At 39.0% G+C, this 10079-nt stretch overlaps 1 long non-coding RNA gene across 1 annotated transcript; it reads left to right on the forward strand.

The window, feature by feature from the left end:
• Positions 1 to 546: 546 nt before the first annotated feature.
• LOC112942361 lies at positions 547 to 4973 on the forward strand. Its single transcript, XR_003248373.1, has 2 exons — positions 547 to 609; positions 4927 to 4973. It is a non-coding gene; the product is annotated as an uncharacterized LOC112942361 (long non-coding RNA).
• The last annotated feature ends 5106 nt before the right edge of the window (positions 4974 to 10079 follow it).

Here is a 10079-nt window from a genome sequence, read left to right on the forward strand (position 1 = left end):
TCAATGAAATTCTACAGATTTTCAGATATTTCTTTTCAAATTTGACCATAAATCTATAGCAACAATTGTAGCTAACTGTCAGATTGCAGGTCATCAAGATTTCCTTTTTTCAAGATATTCAAGTATTTTGTTTTCTTGTCATACATGTCAAAGAAATTTGAATTTAGAAGTTGGTTTTAACTGATTCCTTGTATAGTATAATGTTAGAAGCTTTTTAACCTTTAGTGGATGGAGAAAAAGAATTTTTTGATGCATAAACTTTGCAAAATAGTTGAAAGTTATTTTACTAATACTAAATTAGGACACTAGCTAAGACTTCAAACATATCTTCATATATAAATTTTCTAATTGATAGCCCATCGCCACGATACAAGTCGAGTCTTTATTTTTGTTGCAATAATTTTACAAATTCCATCACTTAGGCATCCTGCTCTTTCACTGTGAACATAGATTACATATTTCAACAGTGATTGTGCAATTCTACTTCCAAGGAAGTTAACAAGAGTTCTGCTGTTGGTTATTTTCAGCTCAAGATTTCATCCTTCCTCAGATATTTCGTGACTGCATCTGCAGCGGATATAACATACCGGGCTCTGTGTGGTCAGAAATGTACGCAGAAATTGGGTTGGTTTGAAGTTCTTTCAAGAGCAGATTTCTTTTTTTTTTTTTTTAAGAAAAAAATACATTCATTCCCATCCCATTCAGCTGGGAAAGAACTGAAATCTTGATGAGGTTATATCTGTGTCTCAGCATTGCTACACTACTGCTAAGTGTATATTTTCATACATTTGCTGAAATAAGCTGCCTTTCCATCGATACATCAGAATCGATAGCATCGCTATCGTATCCCCTGCTGAAAAGCTTAGGAAAAAAAAAAAAAATTAGATATGTCAGCAAAGTTATCATCATAAAGGTGCAAATTGCTTCATTTTATCATCACTCTGGACGACAATAGCATCTTTTTCTATGTCCCTCTGTTAGTTTTTCTTGACAAGGAAGATGTGGACATTCTCAAATACTGTATCTTCTGCAAATCTGCAGCCATCTGCAAGGTTTACACTTGGATGTTTTTTGATAAAAATCTCAGTAAAACAAGGATGAATCTTAAAAAAATTGGTCAGGGTCAATATATCATATAAATAAAAATTATTTCTTTTTTATGTATTATTATATGGAACAGGAGAAAATCTCCCCTGGAGCGTCCGTACCCAGGGCTTTCAGCAAGTATCTAACTCAGTTATCTAACTCTTGTGTTCTTATGTTTCATTTTTCTTTTTTCCATATTTTATAGAATCACAGAATGGTTAAGGTTGGAAGGGACCTCTAGAGATCATCTAAGACAACGCCTCTGCTCAAGCAGGGACACCTAGACCACATGGCATAGGGTGGCATCCAGGTGGGTTTTGAAGACCTCCAGAGATGGAAACTCCACAACCTCCCTGGGCAGCCTGTTTCAGGGCTCTGTCACCCTCACAGTAAAGAAGTTCTTCCCCATATGGAGATGGAACTTCCTTTGTTTCGAATTGTCCTATCACTGGTCACCACTGAGAAGAGTCTGGCCCCTTCCACCATACATTCTCCCCTCAGATATTTGTACATGTTAATCAGATCCCTTCTCAGCCTTTTCTTCTCATGAGGTTCCTCTCTGCCCAACTCTCCAACCTGTCCAGGTCCCTCTGAATGGCAGCACAGCCTTCTGGAGGGTTGGCCACTCCACCCAGCTTGGTATCATCCTCAAACTTGCTCAGGTTCCATGTGTTAGGGCAGAGGGAACGTGCTTATGATCATGATGATCAATACGTATAGGTGACAGTGGAGAGAAGCAGCAGTTATAAACTAAATTGAATTAATTTTCTCCACACTGTTGCTACTGAAGGGAAGAAACATTCTCTACATGCCAAATAAATAAATAAACAAACAAAGATTACAGTACTATGGTTTATGCTTCTCTGATGTATATTAAGAGAAAGAAAATGGATGGTTTCACACAACAGAATGATGACAGGTTTGGATCAGAAGTATATACAGAAACTACATGAAATACTCACTTGAACCTACAAAAGTCTTAGATATAATCAGCAAAATAAAAAATAAATTTTAAAAAAAGACCTCTGGAGATATTTAAAATCTACTTGGATGTGATCCTGTGCAACATGTTCTAGGTGTCCTTGCTTGAGCAGGGAGGTTGGACTAGGAGATCTCTAGAGGTGTCTTCCAATCTCAGTCATTCTATTCAGTCTACATTCTATTATGTAAACATTTTATAATAATAGTAAATGCAAACAACATGCATAGATAGAATTCAAACCTGAAATTGGACTTACAGTGACAGAACTTGTCTAAGTGGCCCACTCCAATGATGTAAATGAGGCCAGAATAATCTGCAAATCTCCTGGAGATCTTTCCTTATCTTATAACTTGGCAATTTTTAACAAGAGCTAGAAGCATAATACCACATCAGAGCAGGGGAAGAGAAAATAATCTAGTGAAAGAAACTGGTGTTCAGAGGATAGGAAAGAATGGACATGGGATAGAGAAGTTCTACTTTCCTAAGGGTACACTTGCTTAGGGGAGTCCCAGCAGCGTAAGGTAAGATTGTGGCAGAAGGTTGGGTGCATTCATTTAGCACTTTAGATGCTGGTGTCATAAAAACATTTACTGCATTCCAAGAGTTAGAAGACTGGATGAGAGGGCAAGACAATAAGGAGGATTGGGGGAGTGGAGGAGTGAGGCAGCCAAGAAAAGAGGAAGCAGTGACATTCAGAGCCAATCCCAAATTTGTCACAAAGTCACCGAAGTCAGGACTGAACTAAACACCCCGTTGGAAGGGTGGAATAATGAGGATCACAGACAGAGGCAGTTGAGTGAGTGATGCTAAAAAGAATGAAAACAGTGGTTAATGAGAAAAAATTTCTTAAGAAGACTCACCAGAAAGAAAAATGCAAACAGTGACCATTTAGAGAAAAAGAGTTGAGGTTAGAGTGGGAGAGAGAGGGAAACCAGAAGGAGAGAATGAACTTGTCTAACAGTTTCTTACACACACACACACACACACACACACTATTAAAGTTGGACAGCAGTGTTGAAAGAGATTTAAATAGAGTTGATTTCCTGAGCATGTAATGAGTCTGGGCACTTTGGGTTTGGCTGAATCTTTTTTCCATTTTGGGGGCTTTTTTTCCACAGGAAGAAGTAAAACATTTTCAAACCAACTCTAGTAGCTCTGGTCCAAATCAGTTTTAAGGTTCTAGTTTCAGAATATCAAATTATCACAGGCCTTCTCATTACATTATGGTCCAGCAAAAAATTGAGTTATTTCTGCAATCTTGATTGAGGCCCAGAAGTTCTTTCTGCTTTTCAACTGGTGCTGCTAAGGTGTGTTTGAATCATGAGATTAGACTCAAAGCAGCTGTTTTTCTCTCTCCTTTGTCTTTTCTCCCCTCCTACTGCCCTAACCTCTACCGCTTGCCAGAGTTTCACTCCCTCCTGTCTCTACTCATTGCCAAAAAAAAGAAAACAGCTTGTCTCTCCCCTCTTTTTTTTTTTTTTTTTTTTTAATATGATCAGATTTTGAGGCTTTGGTTTTGACTCACATCTATGTGAGGTAAAAAACACTCTGCTTTTTGCTTTTTTTCCCTCCCAGTTTTAAAACCTGATGTTGCTTTGGGTTTGTGGTAAAAAGCAGATTAATGTCCTTGTCCCTGTAACAAACATTTTATTTTTCTTTTGCATTCATTTTTTGTATTGGTTTTGGCCACCACTAGAGACAGCCTACTAGATGAGATTGATCGTTGATATTAAGCCAAGATGTTTTTTCCAATGTTCTTAACTGTTCCTGTTAACTTCTGTTTTCTGACACTTTTTTGGATCAACACAGTACAATTCTTTCAAGAATAAATAAAATTGTTTGTTTAATTTCTTTTTCATTTACTGTCAAAATACTTCACAATTTTGCCCTCAGATTTAAAGTCAGGAAGTGTTAGATATACACACACATAAACCAATACATATCTATGGTAGATGTCAGCTCATCGTGCAGTCTGTTTGGGGAACTGTAGCTGGAGGCAGAATAGAAGCTCTAGGTATCAAAGAGTCAAAGTCAGTTGAGCAGTGACTCAGTGAGTGGCCTTGTAAGCAAATTAAATTATGTCTCAGTTTACTTTACTGCAAAAAGATCACCATGTGCCCCTTGGTGATCCCTAAAGCGTTCCAAGGCTGGAACAGTATTCTGGGAACAAGCTGGTATGCTTTCTAATATGCTTTCTAATTCAGATGACTATTGATAAGCAGAACTGTGACCATCTCCCCCCAAAAATAAACATATTTGTTTTTGGAAAGAAGCCATTCTGGACAGCAGTGTACCCAAAGCATTCCTCCTTCTCTGTCATCTCAAATCATTCACAAGGCAATTTTTGTTTGCTTTTTTTTTTAATTGGAAAATGTGAAGCACAAAACAAGCATGAAGCAAAATAATTTGCTAATGAGTGTTACAAAAGGTAAAACTGTCAGAATCTTTTTAGGAAACATTTACAGTGTGAGAAATTCTGCACTTTCTGGGGGTATGGAAAAAAGAATGGAATCTGAGGGAAGGGGGTGTTATCTTTTGTGGGGATGTGATGCTTAAATGTCAGCTTTGTGTCTTTTTTTGGAGTGTGTTTGTGGGGGGGGGTCTGCTGAGTGCCATGGAGATATATAAACAAGAACTGACCAATTATTCATGCAAAAAAGTGGTTTCATGAATCACAGGAAAACAGTAAATTATGTGGAAAAGCACATTTCACATTCTATTCAGGATGTAATCATGACAACTAAAAATAGTTATCAGAGCTATACGATACGGATTTTTTTAGTAAGATTTGAGTGTGGGTTGGATAAGGGGCTATGATAGGATAAGATCTGCAACATAACCTTTCTGTTGTTCTTCAGGAGCAAAACGACTACATAGCTGCCTGCTCCGGTGTGTCTCATTGAAGTATATGCCAAGTGTGTAAATGCAACCCTGGAGGACCTGGCAAACCTGCAAGAAGTCAAGCCCTGAAGTGTGTGTGGTTTGTTAGCAGCAGCTCTTGCAGAGCACTGAAGGGGTGTGCAGTGGCCACAGTGGGCAGAAGATGAATTAACTATTTAATCAGTGAAGCATCTCTGTCTACAGGGGCGTGTTTTTGCTTCTTTGGTGGTACATTTTAAGAGAGGACTTCTTTATAATGGAGGAAGATATCACTAAAAGGCAACCTGCAGTTCTTGGATTATTCTTCACTCAAGACATTTATGTTGCATTATGTTTCATATGTGACTCAAGACATTATGTTTCCTGCACTGAACTTTACTGGCACTAACACTTTCTTTTAGCCTGATCCTGCAATTCAGCCGGCCTGAGGACAGATTTGTACAAAAGTAGAGTCTCATTGACTTCATTCAGACTATAGTGAGCACATATTCACTAGCTCTAGAGAAGGCTTGAGGACTAAAAAACTAATGCTAGCAAAAAAGCTTTTAGGTAGCAAGCTAATATTTTCTTTTGATGCAATTGCAGCAGTCACAACCAGTATTTACTTTCATTGCCCTGTTCTGCTTGGTTTCATGAACTACATTGTATAGAAAGCTATATATTTCTTTCCATGCATGCTTATGGTTAACAATGGTGCATAATTGCACCAATTTTTTCTCTGCCGGCAGCAGAGAACATCCCACCTCTGACATATTTAAACTGTTTCTCAAGCACCTTGCCAATTCATGCCATTCTGCTCGCCATTGGGATTGCTCTGCTTGTCTGAATTGCTTCGTTACAGAAGTATCTTTGAGAAACATTTTCTATCTGATAATTGAAAAGTCAAGCAGTAACCATGATACAGCAGAGTTCATGGTTCTGAAAGCGTCGCTCCGCTAATGTAATAAGGAAACCTGGAACCCTACAGCAAGGATTTTAATAATGCTTTTCCATTGGCACTTGGAACCCATTAGAATGATTATGTAAGACTTATGTAAGAGTCACTGTTATTTTACATGATGAAGAGAAGATTTTAAATGATGAAGAGAAGATAGCTTTAGTTTTAAATCAGAATGTTTACCAAACACCAAGTTTCTGGACTGGGAGCTACTCAGAGCGAAAAAATTCCCTTGCAGAGACCAACACACTGAGCACTATACGTAGAGAGGATGATCAGAAAGCTGATCAGAAAGCACTGAATGACCAGTCATAATTTTGAACAGTAGGGGTAAGGTTGTTCCTATGAAAGGAAATTAATTGAGAGTTCTCAGTAATTGTGTTTTATAGCTAGTTTTCACAGGATCAAATGAATCCACAGGGCCAGTGACTAAAGAAGCAGGGTCAGATGTGACCTCTTGGGCTGAGATTAGGAGATGAGAAGGAGTAAGAAGAAGGCTGGCTAGTGCTAGATGGGAAGAGCCTGCTTCTAAAAATATTTGTCACATCAGTGATGCTGACTGCTATATCATTTCACAAGCAGGATGAAAAGGAGCCAAGATCCCCACTGGTCCCCACTACCGTTTTTGTTTATTATAATCATTCATTAGACGCTGTGTCACATATAATATTTTCCATCTGCTTTTGGCCATAGGGTCTGGTACTGCTCAACAGCAGAAACCTGTTGATTCTGGACTGCTAACTACTACTGACTGGCACACTGAACTGTAGGGAGACTTAACTGTGGTGCAAAACAGACAGAATTGTTTCCAGTATACACCTAAGGAGGCCCTCTCCATAAAGCAAACATTGATTTTGGAGGGGTAATTTTTTTTCTACCTGTCTGCTGCCAGGTAGTAGCAGCCCTCTGTAAATATACTCCCTATACTTTTCCCTGTTGATGCTAACTCACACTGAAGCACAGCAGCAACCTTTAACACAAAAGATGTTGCTGAATATTGCACACTCCTGTGATCAAAGAAGGTCCATCCAGATTTTTATGGACCACTTTTAGAATGAGCTAAGGCAATGAAGGCAATATTGAAGGCCATGGGTGGACTATGACTGTGGGTTCACTAGGTTTATCCTGCGTTATGGACCAACTCCTACTATTATAAATCATGAAGGTATGAATTTCTTCCTGTAGCAGCTTGTTTGGTTGTTTTTGTTGTTGTTGTTTTTGGAAAATTTTGGTAACCGCACTGACCACAGTCTCTGCTGCTGAATTTGTCATAACTGAGGCTCACTCATGAATGTTTAGTCTTAACAGTGTGGGATTTCCCACTGTGATTTCTGACCACATTCTGAATAGACTTGTTGGTACTGAAGTATCATAAATACACTTCTAGATAAGCTTCTAGTCTCTCCGACATCACCACTCTCTCCAGGGTCAGCATGACACAGGCATAAGGCACCCTGAAACAGACCTGTATATCCTTCCCCTTGCTAGCCCCAATTCTACTTAGGATCACCAAAGTATTTAGGATGGAAAACAATCTATTTTTAGAACAATCATGCAGTCACTCAGGATATTATTTATATTTAAATTAAAAACAGATTTTAGGCCTTCAGCTAGCCCAAGGAACTGGTGTTATTTAAGGAGGAGAAAATGTTTGTAATGATCTAAGCAATTATTTGAACCTGGCATTATGCACTGCAAGGAAACAGCAGAACCCTGCAATGGCTTCTCCTTTTAAAAGGTTAGGGGAAAAAAAAGGGGGTCAAATGTGCTGTTCATTTATTCAAAAGTGGCTACCAGGACATGGTTTAGAGAAGTCACACACTCTTCTTGGCTGAGCAATAGTTAAGGATTGCTTGGGCTGAGTCAAATGCCCAGTGGTGCTTGTTTGGAACATTTTCCTTTGAGTCACTTTGTTTGAAATGTAATAAATGGCTGGTGGATCTGTTGTTAGAGTCTCTGTAGTTGTTGCCTGGAATATTATTCCAAGATGTTTACTCCATAGAGGTGTCTCATGAGTGGTACCTCTTACTCATATCTGTCATATTTTTAAGAAGGGTAATTTGAACTTTCTCTGGTTTTTCTTTACTCACATCTAGCAGATGTTCAGACAAGCAGAGGTGTTTCCTTCCGTCACACTGTCACTGCATATGTCTCCAAGGGACATTCAGAGCCAGATTTAAATGCAAATGAAGTGAATTGAAATAAAAATTCAAGGCAACTATATTTAGAATAAATATGTATATATATTTCCAGTTTGATCAAAGACTATGTGAGAAAGTGAAGGGAATCTAAATTTCTGCTGATTGCTCACAGAAAGGGGTTAGTGAGACCTTCTAACATAGGAAATGCTGTCATTATAGGCAATTAGTAAAGGGCCTTGACATGAGAATCCCTTTCATTCCCAAAATCCCAGATACACAAGGTATTGTAGTGTGACTTTTCTTTTTATGAAAAAGCCTGGGACATAGCTAAGGCAAAGAAGGTTAATCTGATTTATAACCAGGTAGATCTATATGTAGTCATCTACCTGTGGTCCTTCAATAATCAATGTATACCTGCCACAAACTCTGTGCATCTGGAAACTAACAGGGAATTAGAAGGAATATGGTGATGATGTGTTCCACCTAAAACCTAGGAGCGCCGTGTGATAGACAAATCCTGTGGTGATGGTGAGCTGGGGCTCGTGCTGGTACAGTGTCCGTTTGAGCTGAGGAAGAGAAGAGTTCCAGCAGCATGGGAGGCATCAAGCCCCAGGACCTCTTTGACATCTGCAGAGGCAGGAATTGTCCTTAATCAGCTGGTTTCTTAAAGACACAGTTTCTTAAAAACCCAGATATCTCCTGTGGAAGATTATCTTTGCATGCCTTACTGCTTGCATGCCTTACTGCCTTCTGGATGGACTAGGAATTAAAGAACTGTTTGTTGTAGTCATAGCAAGCAATATTTATTTCTAACCTTCAGAGTGAGATTAGATTCACAACCTCTTCAAGGTGTAAGTCTTAGATCTCATTGCTGGTTTTGGTCTTGAATCTGGTCTTAGATCTGTTATTGGAAAGATGATTAATTGACTGCAGAGGTGTTCAGGAGGCTCTGAGGAGGAAAAAATATTGTATTGCTATCCATCATGGCAAAAAAAAGGACTTGATTTTTTTGTTTTCTTAAAAAGCTGTTTAACTTCATTCTTGCAAAGACCCCTAGTTATAAAATAATGAAGGAGAATGTGATCAAGGCTCTGCTACTGAAAGACAGATGCAGATGCTGAGCAATGGTACCATTGCGATTTTGGAAGAATGTATGCTACACCGACGAAAAGGCCAGATAGGAGGCTGTTTCCACAATAGGATATGGTTAGACTGATTTGGATTAAGTGGTCACCAAAATAACTCGTGCTATCTCCATTCCTGACGTCTCCTGATTTCTCCAGGTTTCACCTGGAGATTATTTCATTTTTATTTTGCATATTGAATGAAGTCATCTTATAATGTCTGCTTTTAGAGAAGCTTGGATTTGTACTTCATACCAGGACATGTGCTTTGATTAACTATCCTTTTCAGATAGTAAAGTATTGGGGAAATAATTAGTATATTTTTAGTGAAAATGATGCATTCCTCTAAATTTCTTAAAAGGATTTGTTTTTATTGTGTCTTTTAAAGTGCTATTTCTCCTTTACCCCACTTATTAGCACCTGGTGGTGGTGGTTCATGTGGTGGTTCACGTTATTTAAAGCACTGTGACAACTTTTGCAGATGTGACAGAGCTCAATATCTCACTTACCCAGAGTTAAAATGTGTGTCAGAGTTACAATGTGGGATTGATACAGGACATCAGCTGGTTTAGCTGGTCATTGATCTTCTGTTGTTCATTCCTGGGCCTGCAAAGTTATTAGCTGCCTGGGTTACAAGAGGTCATGAGTTAGTGTTGGTTTACGTGGGAAGTCTAGAGAGAACAAGCAGAAGGGTCCTCATGTTCCTCTGTTCCTGCCTTGTGGGGAAAAAGAAAATGGAAAGCATCAGTAATTGGGTGTGGAAGCCCTGACAGGATGGGGACACATGGGTCCCCTGGCAGTACTGCAGGTTATATGATGAGGGGGTGCGTATGACTGAAATGGTCTTGTGTTTCCCAGACTACTTAAAGGTTGATCGTTTCCATTTCCCATGATCAGTGTCTCTCTGCTTCCCCGTCACCCCCCACACA

This window comes from Nothoprocta perdicaria, unplaced genomic scaffold (assembly GCF_003342845.1).
Source record: "Nothoprocta perdicaria isolate Ctin4 unplaced genomic scaffold, notPer1 scaffold_126, whole genome shotgun sequence".
NCBI classification, from domain to species: Eukaryota; Metazoa; Chordata; class Aves; order Tinamiformes; family Tinamidae; genus Nothoprocta; species Nothoprocta perdicaria.